Source organism: Sceloporus undulatus, chromosome 8 (genome assembly GCF_019175285.1).
Source record: "Sceloporus undulatus isolate JIND9_A2432 ecotype Alabama chromosome 8, SceUnd_v1.1, whole genome shotgun sequence".
Lineage (NCBI taxonomy): Eukaryota > Metazoa > Chordata > Lepidosauria > Squamata > Phrynosomatidae > Sceloporus > Sceloporus undulatus.
The window spans coordinates 33,575,883-33,591,192 of record NC_056529.1 but is presented as its reverse complement, the minus strand read 5'-3'; the positions used below and the strand labels follow the sequence as shown (position 1 = coordinate 33,591,192).

Genomic DNA, 15,310 nt, shown 5'->3' with positions numbered 1-15,310 from the left:
GGATTGCCAAAACCAAACTTTACTGAATCACTCGCTAAATTAATGCACATTCTTCAAGCCATGGAAAACAGAGACCTTACGAACAACCCAGAGGGTTTGGGGTTGAGAGAGATTCCTACGAGTGAATCTACTCAAAGTGCAACTCATTCATCCTTTTTCTGGAGAGAGATATGATAATGCCCAAGAAATTTAAGTCCTCATCTGCTAGTCAAATATATAACTTTTCTAAATGCAAAACCCTGCTCAGCACAAGAAAGGGAATGCTACAGGCCAAATTTCTCGGTGGGCCAACGCTTTGCGTTCTTATTAAACATTCATTTGCAAATAAGTATTACGTACTTCACTGTGAACTGTGAGTCTCTCAATATGAAGATGTATAGGATACATACATACATCTGTCCACATTTTAGGAGAATCAGCCTAAATCCAGTTGTTAGTCTCAACCACAAAGCTTGCATAAGCATTAACCTACCACAATCCCACTTTCAACAGGTCTTCTATATAGTCAGAATATATTTCTATAAACAGCCATAGAAATGTAAAACTTGTGGGAATGGTGGTGAGGTGACAAGTTCAGTTTTAACTATGGTTGTAGAGGGACCAAGGCAGTTGGAAATATCTTGCCTAAAGCAGGGTGGGTGCATGAACATGTTAATGGTGGAGAAAGTTTTGTAATGTGCCGTGTGCAGACTGGAAACCAAATAGGAGATATCATATCCAAATAGGAGCACCCTTATGAGGCTGGGCTGTTAACCAGTATTATAATACTATGTGTAGTCCCCCAGAAATCCATTGTCCCTGTTCAGCCTCTGCTGATGGATTGGAGTTTGTGAATATATTGCAATTCAGCCGTTTCTCTTTCCAATCATCATTTGTAATTATTTTGTTCAAGGACCACCTTAAGATGGAATGCCCAGGAAGACCGAAGTGTTCTGCAATGGTTTTGTGTTTGTGTTCCCACTTCTATGCCCATTTATCCTCTGGCACAGAGGCTGACCTGTGTGTCCAATGTAGAGTGCTGAAGGACACTATTGACAGAGGATGGCATATATAGCAGAGAATGGCACATTAGAGAATGAGCAAGTGAACATGCCTCTAGTATTGTGGGCTATGTGATTGGGTCCTGTGTTGACATTTCCATGAAGAGCCTTTGAGATGGCAGCTTTATTATCCAAGCTACAGTACCTATCATATCAAATAAAGAAACAAATCAACAAGGCAATGTTTATACTCAGGACCAACCTATTACAGACCCCCACTAGTGGTCACACACAGCTCCCAATTGAGCCTGCTCAGACATACCTTCATTGAACTACAACCTATTTTGGACAATAATGCGTCTGAACAGACAGGCCAAAAGAAAGCTGCTTTGGGTCACTTTGGAGGTATGCTGTTTAAATGATGCATGCATGCAGTCCACAAGCACCAAAGCCATGCTCTAGTCCTAAGGACTGGAGCGCAGCTTTGGTGCAGCTTCTGGCCTCTTAAGATGCATGTGTCATTTAAACAAGTGACCCGAAACAGCTTTATTTTGGCCTGCCTGTTTGGGCCCAATGTTGCATTCTCACAGGCTCTTGGTGGCAAGCCTTTACTTGTCTACAGACAGACTCCCAATCTCACACAGTTACTTACTTACAGAAGGACGCATAATAAAGATGGGGAGATGGGTACAAGACTTTGCCACAAACCCAGATGTCAACTTTGCCCACACATCTACTCAGGAAATGTCATCATATTTCCCACATGACATAGAAAAATTCCAGGAGGTGGAACTAAGGGGACATAAAGAGATGTAAAAAGGAGCTTCTTTATCAGAAGTTTTGTTAAATGTCTGAATAGGCATTTACAAGATTGTATTATTGTATTGTATTTTATCGCTGTGCTGGCTGTGTGCCGTAATAAATTTTATATTTATTTATTTATTTATTTATTTATTTATTTATTTATTTATTTCCCGCTCTTTTCCCAGGACTGGGAAATAATAAATGTATGTATATGGCATTTGTAAGGTGAAAAGATATGGAATATGCACATTTTTCATATCTGTAACACCCATTTTCAGTTGCTGTAGGGAATCATGTTCACATACTTCATACCACTACCTCCCAAAGGAAAAATGGAAACAACTGCTGTCACATAAAGCTTATTTTCTATTAGACTTACTACAGAGGCCATCATATACCAGGTCTCTTCTGCAGAACATAGTCCATCCTGAAGCTGAGAATCAAACCTAAGAAGCATTTCCTAAGTAAAAGACACACCTGTGTATCCAGCAGAGAGATGTGCAAAGAACTGTGCCCCAGCTGTTCTTGGGAAGTCTATTTGTGTTATTTGATTGCAACATAAAATGGGGAAAACCAAGGAAGGAAAAACAGATCTATGCCAGACAATCAAGATTGACAGCACAAGACCCTTCTGAATTACTAGCTAAGTGAATTCACACTCTTCAAGCCATGAAGCTTGTTCTGGACACTTATTGACTAAGAGCCCGAACAGACAGGCCAAAATAAACCTGTTTCGGGTCACACCTGCATCTTAAGAGGCCAGAAACTGTGCCAAAGCTGCGATCCAGTCCTTAGGACTGGAGCATGGTTTTGGCGTGGCTTCCAACCTCTCCGGAGACATGCATCAGTTAAACAGCATATTTCCAAAGTGACCCGAAGCAGCTTTATTTTGGCCTGTCTGTTTGGGCCCTCAGTCCTCCATGGCACACTTTGCTGAGTGGAAGAAGCAAAAGACAAGTACAGGAGTAAGATAGGCAGAGCACACCTTAGCTGAAGTGAATCAAATTATCTCTGTATGCAACTAACCTGTAGTTTCTTTTCTATCCTTGCTTATCTCACCATGCTCCTTCTTCCAAACCTTCTTTCCCTCGCAGGGGGAAAAAAAAGGTTGGGAGTTGCTTGCTAGAAGCATGCTTGAACTCCAGGGCTGGTGTTGTACTTTAACATTGTGGTTGCCAGGCAATGGCTACAAGCTGACTCCAGAGCAGTGGGAAGCAACTAGGCTGAATACTAATCAATGGAGCAATAATGCTTCCATCCCCAGTGTTCACAAAAAGAGAGTCGCCCTCTGAAAACAGCACCAGCCGGAGCTTAGATTATTATTTGTGTGCAAAGCAAATTGAAGGGTAAAACCTCAGGCACCTGAGTTTGAGGAAGTTTAAACGTCTGTGAGCCTGTGGGCAGGACTGGGGGGTTTCAAAATACTTGGTTGTGCAGCAGTGATTTACAGCCACTACAAATATGGCCCACCCCACACCATGATTCAGTCATCTCCTCATTTGTGAACTGAACAAGGGAGGTGGGAGGAGTGACGCTTGGTGGTAAAATAAGCCAACCTGTGTGTTAAACCCTTTGACACGAACTTCTTGGGGGCACAGACAATAGGTGGCATACAATTCAATAGCACGCAGTCGTACCAAACTGAAAGAACGAACAACAGTTTAGCAATTAGTTGCACTGGGTGAATAGGGGATAACTCTGAGGAGGGAAGGGAGTCTGCCGGATCATACAAAGAGCAGGCTTGGAGACAGAAGGAGGAGTAAAGAAAGGAGGAAGGAATAGCAACAACCTAGGATATGCAGGGATATCTTATATTTTAGGGATACAATGGCTTAATAGTTAAGACGCCAATTCTGATGATTGGAAGATCAGAAGGTTGGCAGTTCAAGGCCCAAGTGCTGCATGATGGACTGAGCTCCTGTCACTACTCCTAGTTTCTCCCAACCTAGCACTTCAAAAGCATGCAAATGCAAGTAGATAGATAGGTACCACTTAAGTGGGAAGGTAACAGTCACGCTGGCCACATGGCCACCAGAGCAGTCCTTGGACAATGCTGACTCTTTGGCTTAGAAACGCAGATGACCACCACCCTCTACATCGCTTACGACAAGACATTCATATCAAGGGACCACCTTTACCTATACCTTTTTAATATATGCTGACAACACCACCCCACTAACAGAAAACATCACATCTTTGAAGCCAAGATGACTAAATTAAGGCTGTCATATTATGGCCACATAATCAGAAGGCAAAACCCATTAGAAAAGACAATGATGTTGGGACAGGTGGAAGGAAGTAGAAAGAGAGGGAGAGGATAGAGGGGCTTGGAGATGTCTCATTCACAGGGTCGCCATGAGTTGAGATCAGCTCCAAAGCAGCTAACAACAAACCATTAGCATTTTACCCCTCTTGCCTCTGGAATTACTAAAGGGGCACACATGGTACTTTTCAGGACCGGGATTTGGTCTTTCTGTAGCTCATCTCTCCATAAGGAGACTTTTTATGCTCCTATATTGAATCCCACAGTTAGATTGTACTTATAACACAGCTCAGTGATCCTGTTTAGTTTTACTGCGTTATTTTAACAAAGTTCATTACTAAGTCTGCTAACATTGGGCTCTTGGGCCTTAATCTCCTTGTACCTGGGTTTCCTTATAGCTGGCCCAGGACTCCATATGGTCCCTGGGTCCTGACTTGAGGCATACCCTGAAGATCCACAAAAATATTAAAATATTAAACATTTTGTTTCAAAACAACTTGAACCATCATAATAGTATGGTGGCTTGGGTCCTTGCACCCTATTACCTCCATATCCTGGAAAACAGGAGAAAGAATGGCAACTATATACCCAAAATCAAAAGCAAAAACAACATTACATTCCCTTTCAATCGTGTTGGGTCCATATGGGAGAGATAGAGGGAGACAGGCCCTATCTGCTTCCATAGTTGCCTACCTCTCCCTTATAGAGTGGATTTTTTATGATACGGACAGCTCTGTTCAGAGCATTCAAAGTATAGTCATTGCCGCGAATCGAACTAGATCATGTTTAGTGAATTAAATAGCATTGTTGTTTTCCAGATGGCTGTTCTGTGAATTCTTGTTATGAGTTTACATGCATGACAACTATACTTCTATTGTTCTGTCTTTGCCATCTTTGCACTTTTGTCTACATTCCTCACAGATTTTTTTGTTTTTGGCATTTATAATGTGGTGTTTAAAGGAGGCATCTGTTTGATTCTGTGAGGATTAAAATTCATCTGTGTCAGTGTATGAGTATCTGTGCTACTGTTCAAATACGTATAAAATTAATTAATCTTCAATACAGTCTAAGACCAGCACTGTAAAACAAAATGCAATACATCAAGATTAATAAAAAATGAATGGTCAAATCTAGGAATAAAACAGATGACACTTCCAAGAGGGTGATGGCCTGTATATAGGGTTGCTGAATGGTACATGCTGCACAAAGGAAACAGAGAGGAGAAAGGAAATAAAGCTGCTTCGGGTCACTTTGGAGGTATGCTGTGTAAATGATGCATGCGTCCTAAGAGTCCAGAAGCCACAGTCCTAAGGACTGGAGCACAGCTTTGGTGCAGCCTCTGGCCTCTTAAGATGCATGTATCATTTAAGCAGCATACCTCCAAAGTGACCCGAAGCTACTTTATTTTGGTCTGTCTGTACAGGCCCATAGTTTACAAAAGCAGTCTATTAATTAATATGAAATTGGCAATTTGCGCGAGATCATGTTGATATTCAACATCTAAGATGCATTGCTTAATTGTTGCTGAAATGTATACTTCAATGTGACCAGAGTTTCTACCATGAGTCACCAAATCTTTCAACACAGTCTTCCAAGAAGATTGTTGCCCACACTTGCCTCCATCAAGTGACAGGAAAGATTCCAACTGCTTGTCAATATCTCAGCCATGCAACGTCTCAAACTTTACAGTTACGGGACTAACCACTACTGTTTAGAGAAAGCTAAACATAATAGTTCTAGAAAAAGTGATGTATGTCTTATCAGCCACTGTTCATTCACAGAGATGTGTTTTCTGCTCACAGGAAATGCCTTCTGATCTTTACTTACGTATTCTCCAATTCTTAGACTGTAGAAAGGAAGGAATAAGTCTCTCTTTCTAATGCCTGAAATTGGACAGGCATTATCTGTATGCTCAGAAATATCTTTGCTGGAACAGAGATACACATATGGATGCTCTCTCACATCAACCGTTCTGCTTGCGTGCAAAGTATAATTATGGCCCTATACAGACAGGCCAAAATAAAGCTGCTTCAGGTCACTTTGGAGGTATGCTGTTTACATGATGCATACGTCCTAAGAGTCCAGAAGCTGTATCAAAGGTGTGCTCCCTTAGGACTGGATCGTGGCTTTGGTAAGGCTTCCGGGTTTTTAGTACGCATGCATTATTTAAACAGCATACCTCCAAAGTGACCTGAAGCAACTTTATTTTGGCCTGTCTGTATGGGGCCTATGTCAGAAAAGGAGGGTTAGGCCAATCTTTTTATGAGTTTTCTTTCTCATAAGGTGAGAAAACATGTGAGCAAACAATATCCCAATGGAACAGCCGCATTTTATAGAAGTAGACTCTTGGGAGAAACCTACCCTCTACTAATATTGCCATACATTTGTTCTCAGTATCAGACACAGATAGATCTAGGTGCTTGGATGGGAACATTCAGGCTCTGCCTCTGAATTCCTTGTGGTTCTATGACTCACTAGCAAGTGAGGCTGTTCACAGGACTTTGGGATTACTCACCTTTCTTGTGACTCAGAGTTTAAGAACCACATAATAAATCATTAAAAAATAATGGGCGAGAGAGACATGTTTGTTGTGCACTGGGTATTGTTACTAAAGGTATCTTTTTGGATGATGTAATCTCCAATTTCCATCAAATGAATGTACCTACTTGAGGAGAAGAAAAATATTTTCTCTACAGCAATACAGTGTGCTCGCGTTATATGTGGGTGCACTATACATGGCTTTGAGCATATGGCCAAAGCCGTGTGAGAGCACATGGGGCGCAAGGGGCGGTGCATCCCATTTGCATGAATGGGGCGCACTCCTGTGGCGTGTGCCCCACACACCGCCGCCGCGCCGCCACAGGCATGAGCCCCATTCATTTGAATGGGGCTTGAGTATCCGCATTTATTCTCTTACGTGGGGGGGGGGGGTGGTCCGGAACAGATCTCCTGTGTAAGAGAAGGGTGGACTGTACTTTCAGCAGTGATGAACCTATGGTAGGAGAGACTCCTTAGTATGACGTATGGAGCAGGGGATGTAAACTGTCAGGTGTTGCTAAAGGCAGTCAGTGGAATCAAGCAACATTCAGTGGGTGGTGGATTGCACCTTCATATATGATACCTTGGATACACATTTTCCCCCCATGTTATACTGGAAACGCTGTTGGGAGAAGATCTGCCTATTACAACATAAACGCTTTTCCTCCTTCCATGACTTCATCTTTCAGAGTGGGGAAATATTTCAGTCCAGAAGCCAACTCCGAATTGGGAAGGTTCTCCAATGCTAAAACCCATCACCCAGGGCAATCATTTCACTTCTCATTCTTCCTTTCACCAAGCTGAACATGCCCAGCTCTTTCACCCTCTCCCCATATATTCTTTTCACCATGCTTCTTATCATCCTTGTTACCCTTCTCTGAACTTGCTCCAACTTACTTATTTCTTTCTTAAAATAAGGCGCCCAGAATTGAATACAGTACTTCAGATGAGACCTGACCAATGCAGAATGTTGTGGGACTATTACTTCCTTCAACTTGGAAACTATGCTTCTATTTATATAGGCTAAGACTGCATTTGAGAGCCAGAATGGCATAGTGGTTTGAATATTGGACTAGGACTGGAGACCAGGGTTCGAATCGTGGCTCAGGCATGCAAACACACTGGCAAGTCACACGCTCTCAACCTCAGAGGATGGCAATGGAAATCTCCTTTGAAGAAATGTGCCAAGAAAACCCCATGATAGGTTCGGTTTAGGGTCACCATAAATCAGGAACAACTTGAAGGCACACAACAACAAGTTTGCATTTACCTTCTTTGCTGAAGTATCACAATGTTTGCTCATGTTCAACTTATGAGCAACAATAATCCCAAGGTCCTTTTCACATATAGTATTGCTGAATCATGTATTGCCCATCATGCATTTGGGATTAATGGTTTAAATGTCAATTTTTGTATTTGTCTCTACTGAATTTTATTTTATTAATTTCGTCTCAGCTTTCTACTTTATTAAAGTCCTTCTGAATTATATTCCTGTCCTCCAACGTGTTAGCTACCACTCCCAGTTTGGTATTGTGTGCAATTTTGATAAGGATTCCTTCTATCCTAACTTCTAAGTCATTGATATAAAACTACTGAAGAGTGTTGGCTCCAGGACAAAACCCTGATGCACTTCACTTGAGACCTTCCAATTAGAAGCACAGCCGCTGATGGCAATGCATGGTTTTCCAACCAATTATGGATCCATCTCATTGCATTTTTCCATTCCATATTTTGTCAGAGTTCTAATAAAAAAAAATCATGGGGAACCTTATCAAATGCTTTGCTAAAATCCAGATAAATGACATCTACAGCATACCCACTAAACTAATGTCCCAATCAAATATATATATGGTTAGTTTGGCAGACTTTGTTCCTCACAAACTCATGCTTGCTCCAACTAATCACTGCATTGGCATCAGGATACTTGCAGACAGACTCCTCTATAATTGATTCTAATATTTTCCTGGTATTGGCTCAGGCTGGCCAGACTGTAGTTTCCTGGCTCTTCTGTTTTTGCCTTTTATGAAGAGCGGGACAACGTTTGCTCACCTCCAGTCTTCTGGCTCTTCACTCATTCTTCCAAATTTTTCAAGTATGATGGCAAGTCATACTTCTGCGAATACGTCAGTGAGTTCTTTCAACACTCTGGGATGCAGTTCACCTGGCCTTGCAGATCTGAACTCATTTAGGTTAAACTAGGTGATTCCTGACTAATTCTTTATCAACCTTGATTTTCAATTTGGATTTCTTGCCAAGGTTTCTGCTGATGCATAGAAGCATACAGTCCTCTTTTGGGGGCAAACTGAATCAAAATAGATCCTGAGAAGTTCTGCCTTTTGGCAGTTGTGGGATTGCATTCTCCTGTGAGGCAAGAGGTTATGGTGAAGGCAGCAGTGCTGCTAGTAGAGTCATCCATGTCAGAGAGGCTTTTGCTGATGAGCCAAACTAAATATGCCAAACTGTTATTGGGCAGCACCATCAGCAATGGAGTGTGACACTGCTGATGGATCTCTCAAGAGACAAAAACAGTGGCACCAAGCCTAATGCTTCCTTAACTGTGCAGAAGGAGGCACCAGTAAACCATTTCTGAATATCGTTTATAATAAAAACTCTAAGACGAGATCATCCAAAATGAGACAATCCAAAATGACAGCACAGGGAAGAGGAGACTCTCAGGTCGGATGGCATTCAACAAGCAAAAGTGTTTTAAGATCCTCATGTATGCAAATACTGGTATTCCAAAATCGCCCCCCCCCCCAAAAAAAAACCCCCAACACTCTTGTTCCCACGAATCTCGTATAAGAGAGACGCATCCTGTATTAAAACACAGGAAAGAGAACTAGCCAAGATGTTTTTGTATGCGTCACTTGCAGAACGAGGACTTTCTACTGCACCCCTCTGGCCACAGTCTTCTGTGGCACCAAAGTCTTGCTCCAGTTCTTGTCCCAGAACAGGGTGTTGTTGTTTTTTTTGGGTGCATGGGCATCTGTACAAGGAAAGGGAGAAGCATAGGACCCGTTTGATGTGTTTGACGGATGCTGCCCACTGTCTGCAGTCCAGATGGTGGGACAGAATTCAGTTTCGTTTAGAATGTATTAGAACAGACTGAACATACTTAGCGGCTGAGGAACACACTTACTCTCAACATTTAATTAAAAGACCGAATTTATCGCAGGGGTGTTGAAGCAGATGTTTTTATTTCTGCCAGAATGGATAATAATAATAATAATTTTTATTTATATTTCCTGCCTCTCTCTGCAGATCGAGGCGGGATTACAACAATAAAAACAACCACTACAAGATTGAAACTACAGTTATATAAAATACACTCAGTAAAACAATATACCATTACCAATATAATATATTGACTAAATCATCATTTAAAATACATATCATTACAAATAGAGGTGGAGTATTTCTAACTCTCTTATAACAGATTGGGTGGACAGGGTTGCCGGAAGAGATCTTTCTTAAGTGCCTTCTTAAAGGCATCTACGTAAGGTGGTAATAAGATGGATCTCCTCCAGCAAGTTGTTCCATAGCTTGGGGGCTACAGCAGTAAATGCTCTGTGGCATCCCTTCACTGGCTCCCCCTCCCTTTCCGCATTCAGTATAAGCTCCTGCTGTCGACATTCAAAGCCCTCCATGGACTGGCCCCTCCTTACTTATCAGACCTTCTTTCTCCTCACCTTCCCACCAGGGCCCTCCGTTCTGGTAGTCAAGGGTTCCTGTCTCAGCCCAGGATTTCCTCTGCCCCATCCCGGATTCGCCCCTTTTCACTTGCTGCCCCTCACTCCTGCAACCTTCTTCCCCCACAAGCAAGAGCCATCACTTCTTTAACTAGCTTCAAAACGGAGTTGAAAACCATCCTGTTCAGAGAAGCCTTCCCAGGCATTGCATAATTGTCGCTTACTATCTGATGTTCTTTTGTTGCCTGTTTATCGAACCATTTCCTGTATTGCTATGTACTGTATATGTATTATCCTACTTGAGAGTACACTGGTACCCCGGGATACGAATGCGCCGCGTTACGAAATTTCCGAGTTACGAAAAAAATGTATTTAAAAAAACTGTTCCGGGTTACGAATGTTTTTTCGGGTTACGAAAAAAAATTTGGTGCTTTTCGGCGCTATTTCACACCAAATCGCAGCTTTTCCCCATTAGCGCCTATGGGTTTTTCGGCTTACGAAGCCTTTCGGGTTACGAAAGCGGCGGCGGAACGAATTATTTTCGTAACCCGGGGGAGCCCTGTATGTATTTTCCCTGGAAAATGATTAACCTTCCATTTTGAAGCCAAGCCCTTCCTCCAGTCCATCTGCCTTGGTCCAGGCCTCGGAGGTAGAAAGGAACTGCTGGACCTCTTACCCTTTCCCGCCACCACTCCCTTCTCCTTCTGTGTCATGTCTTTTTAGATTGTAAGCCCGAGGGCAGGGAACCGTCTAACTAAAAAGATTGCATGTATAGCACTGTGTAAATTTACAGCGCTTCATAAATAAAGGTTAATAATAATAATAAGTGGGAAGTTGTTATTAACCTGGTCTTAGCATATTCCAATAGTTACTTCCCAGATGTTCTGAGAGTGCAGAGTAGATTGTATAGGGAAAGGCGTTCCATCAAGTAACTCGGGCCCAAGCCTTGTAGGGCTTTAAAGGTAATGACCAACACTTTGTACTGCACCCAGAAGGTAATCGGCAGCCAATGAAGAGATTTTAGCACTGGTGTTATACCTAGGTGTTCCGGTGACCAATCTGGTTGCTGCATTTTGAACCAATTGAAGCTTCCAAACTTGGTACAGAGGTAGCCCCATGTAGAGCGCATTACAGAAATCTAAATGAGAGGTTACCAGGGCATGTACCACTGCTTCAAGGTCCTTTTGGTCCAGCTAGGGACACAGTTGGCATATCAACTGAAGTTGGTACAAAGCACTCCTGGCCGTCACATCCACTTGAGATGACAATTTGTAGCAACAAGCCCAGGAGTACTCCCAAACTGCGAACTTCGTCATTTAGGGGAAGTGTGACCCCCGTCCAGGATTGGTTGACAAATCTCCATCTCCGGACTTGAGGTACCTATCACAAGTACCTCCGTTTTCTCTGGATTCAGCTTGAGTTGGTTTTCCCTTATCCAGCCCATTACTGACACAAGACAGGCATCCAGAGGAGGGATGCCATCCTTAGTCACTGCTGTAATCGGAGACATAGAGAAATAAATTTGGGTGTCATCAGAGTACTGATGACACCACACTCATGTCTCCGGATGATCTCGCCAAACGGCTTCATGTAAATGGTTAAACAGCATGGGGGACAGGATGGCACCTTGAGGGATGCCAGATGTCAGCTCTCTTTTAAAAGAGCAGCTGTCCCCCAGCATCACCATCTGGAATCTGCCTGAGAGGTAGGAATGGAGCCACTGGAGTGCAGTGCCTCCAATACCTAACTCCCTCAGGCGTTCCAAATGGATACCATGGTCAATGGTATTTAATGTCACTGAGATGTCCAAGAGCACCAACAGGGTCACACTTCCCCTGTTGATACCCAGATGGAGATCATCAACTAAGGCAACCAAGGCAGTCTCAACTCCGTATCCTGCCCTGAAGCCAGTCCAGATAATCGGCTTCCTTAGGGGTTGCAAAAGCATCAAAATTAATGCAATTAATAAATGAGAAGTTTGGAACATAGAATTCATATCTGCAGCCTTGAAAATGAAGAAGTAATATGTTCTGTCTGTAGCGTTGAAGGAGGATATAAAATAGGAACAGTTGACATTGAATGGGCAGAGGCAAGAACAAGAGGGTTCCAGTCTCCGAAGTCTAATGTAGAAAACACTGTGCAAATAAATAGTATGACATATTTGGGGTACCAATAAGCTTGTTAGCAATGCAACCACCACACAAAAGATCACTTTAAACAAAATTAAGTTACTTCAACTGATACTCTTAGAATGGGAGGTTTTCTCCAAGGTGGTCTCCCACGAAACAACATTACACAGTCCGAGTAATAACCCAAGAGTAGTAACCCATGACTCAGAAGCAGAAGGGAGTCTGCAAAAATAAAGATAAATAAATAATAAAAATAAAAAGCAAGCTGGCTTGGGTTTCATAATTTCTTCAATTTCCACATTAAATTCTCTATAACAAGACGTCTTGTTACGATTTTGCTAGTTCCTTGAAACTCAGGTTGGCAGCATGAAAAATTACACTCCGGGAGTAGTTTCTGCCACTTTTAGTGCATCCAGAAATAAAGATTATGTAATATGAATTCAGCTGACTCTACTGTCAAAGGCGCGTGAGGAAAAGCACTGTATTGGCCTCGTAGAAAAACGAGTTTGTTTTGGTCAGTAAAGTGAGTAGAAGTGATTCAGCCTCCGAGGGAGCAGAAACACAGAGTCAGAAGTCACTATTTATATCAAAGCCCCTTTATGGATCTCAACCACTAAATTATACAAAGAAATCTAGTCTTGACTGCACAGGAAAGGCTGAAACTTAAGGACTGTTTTTTCGCACATGACACACATACACATGCACCACACGCGCGGCTAATAAAGCAACTTCTTTTAGGCCGAAACATTGCCGTGCTTTTAAAAACAGGGCCTGAACTGCTGCCCAACGTTTTGGAATCAGAAGTCTTTTTAGGAATTGGACTATGGCTTTCTCAAAGCTCCTTCAATTATTTCAAGACACCTTTTGCAAAACCTACAGCCAGTATCTCAGGGACAAACTAAATTTAAGACAAACCCTTTCTCCTTTCCGGGGGAGGCAAAGTAGGGCAGCAAGAAAGGGATGCTCAGAAACTGCCTACCACCTTCCCTTAGTTATCAACTCAGTAAGCTCTTTCCATCTTGCAAAGTTTGAAATTTGTCCTTGCAAAGGTACATACACACACCTCAAACTTCACAAGTGATAAGTGCATCTTCTTGCGTGGATGTGTTGAGGTACAGAAGTCATAGTCAAAGAGGCTCGAAACAGATTTGGAATTAATGGAAGATGGAAGTTTCAGGTGAGATTTGAAGGAGAAGGGCAATGGGTGACAAAAGATACAAGCAATTCACTCTTTATATTTCTTCTGGTGTGAGGAGAGGTAGCTGCGGAGGATTTCTTAGAACGTTTCTGGGTTCCATTTAATCCAGCTCTAAGGATTTGCTGCACAGGTGAGATATAACAACTATATTCACACAATGACCCCAAAATGTGACCGCACAAGCATTACAACAAATGTACTTCTGTATCAGAGTGAAAGGCTGCATCCACACTGCAGATATAACCCCACTTTAAGTGCCATGGCTCCATGCTACAGAATTCTGGGAATGGTATCATTCCCAGAATTCCGTAGCATGGAACCATGGCACTTAAAGTGGGGTCCAGATGGATTATATCTCAGTGCGGATGCAGCCTCTCATCCTGATACAGAAGTACATTTGTTGACACATCATAGCAGGAGCTATGGCATTTAAAGTTGGGCCCAACCAGATTATTTCTTCAGTGTGGCTGCAACCAGAGAAGCCAAATCAACACTGGGAGTCAAGGCTCTTCTGTCAACTTGGCCTCCAGTCTTTTTATCAATTCTGGTTTATTTGGCAAAATAAAGGCATTGTTGTGCCTGCCGCCAAACTGCAAACCTCACACTGTTACTCAAATGTAGTAGCTTTACGCTACACTGTACCATGTACAAGCTTGCATAGAAAAAGCCTACAAAATATTAATATTAATATTAATAATAATAATAATAATATTACAAAATATTGACAAAAATCAAGACGTCAACACCCTTCTCTTTCTGTTTAGATACAATTACGTATTGCTTAAGTATCAAGGGCAAAGTAAGTTTCAAGCAGCTTCCTACTCAATTCAGTTATGCAGGCTACAGTACAGAATTCAACCGCCCATGTATTTGTTAACTGTGGCTGCAGTTAACAAAATGGGGGGAAATATCAGAAAAGCAATGCTTTTCTCCTTTGTGTCCACACACCCCAAGCTTTGCAGTTCAGTGCCGCACCATTGAAACATGGCGAGAAATTATAGTACAATTTTAGAGTGATATCTATGAAAAATCCTTCTGATGAGCAAAGGCTGGCTATATAGGGGATGGCAGTCCCTGGCAGATCAGAGAACTGATCTTCTGACCCACCAATGTTGCACACCAGTTCTGCACCTTCCTACATTTGCAACTACGCCTGCCAATGTCTTTGGTGCTGGGGAGGTTACACCTGAATGCTTTGCAGCATCACATCCAGTATGCCCATCCAACAGAGAGACTTCACCAAGACCAAATTGGATGGCATGTGGGAATATAGAAACAGGAATCGCTCCTCTTCCATTTGAGGAGGAATACAGGCTGTCCTGAGTAACTCTCCGAGCCAAAGTAACTGATACCAGAAATACTGTGTAGAGGAAATGGAGGTAAAGTGTGCTCAAAGAAACTCCAGTGGTTTCTCCACCAACCTGGAGAAGGTCCATTGCTTAGTGGTAGAGGACCTTTTTTTGTACGCCAAATGTCCTTCAGGAACTGCTGTCAAAATGCCTGTAGAGTTGTTGTCGAGATGCTTTCTGGCAAAGGAAAGGAAGGAATGACCCAGTAACTGAAAGGAAAAATCTCCCTCTAGTCAGCCTCAAGGCAAAATTATAGACATAGAGCTTCCAAAATAACAGTTAGCTATTGAATGCCGAACAGTCCCAAGATGTGGGAAGCAATCGCATGTGAAGCGTGAAAAAGCTCAACCAAAGAGTTCT

At 42.4% G+C, this 15,310-nt stretch overlaps 1 protein-coding gene across 4 annotated transcripts in view; it reads right to left on the bottom strand.

Annotated features, from left to right (window-relative positions):
- LOC121914888 (ankyrin repeat and fibronectin type-III domain-containing protein 1-like) overlaps positions 1-15,310 on the bottom strand; it is a 311,519-nt gene that overhangs the window by 124,087 nt on the left and 172,122 nt on the right. Inside the window, exon 1 of one of the 4 annotated variants that reach the window (XM_042438670.1) lies at positions 2,811-2,851. The exons of the other annotated variants lie outside the window; for them this stretch is intronic. The gene's annotated coding sequence lies outside the window, so the exon portion shown is untranslated. Of the gene's footprint in view, positions 1-2,810; positions 2,852-15,310 lie in introns of those variants that run through there. 4 annotated transcript variants of the gene reach the window in all.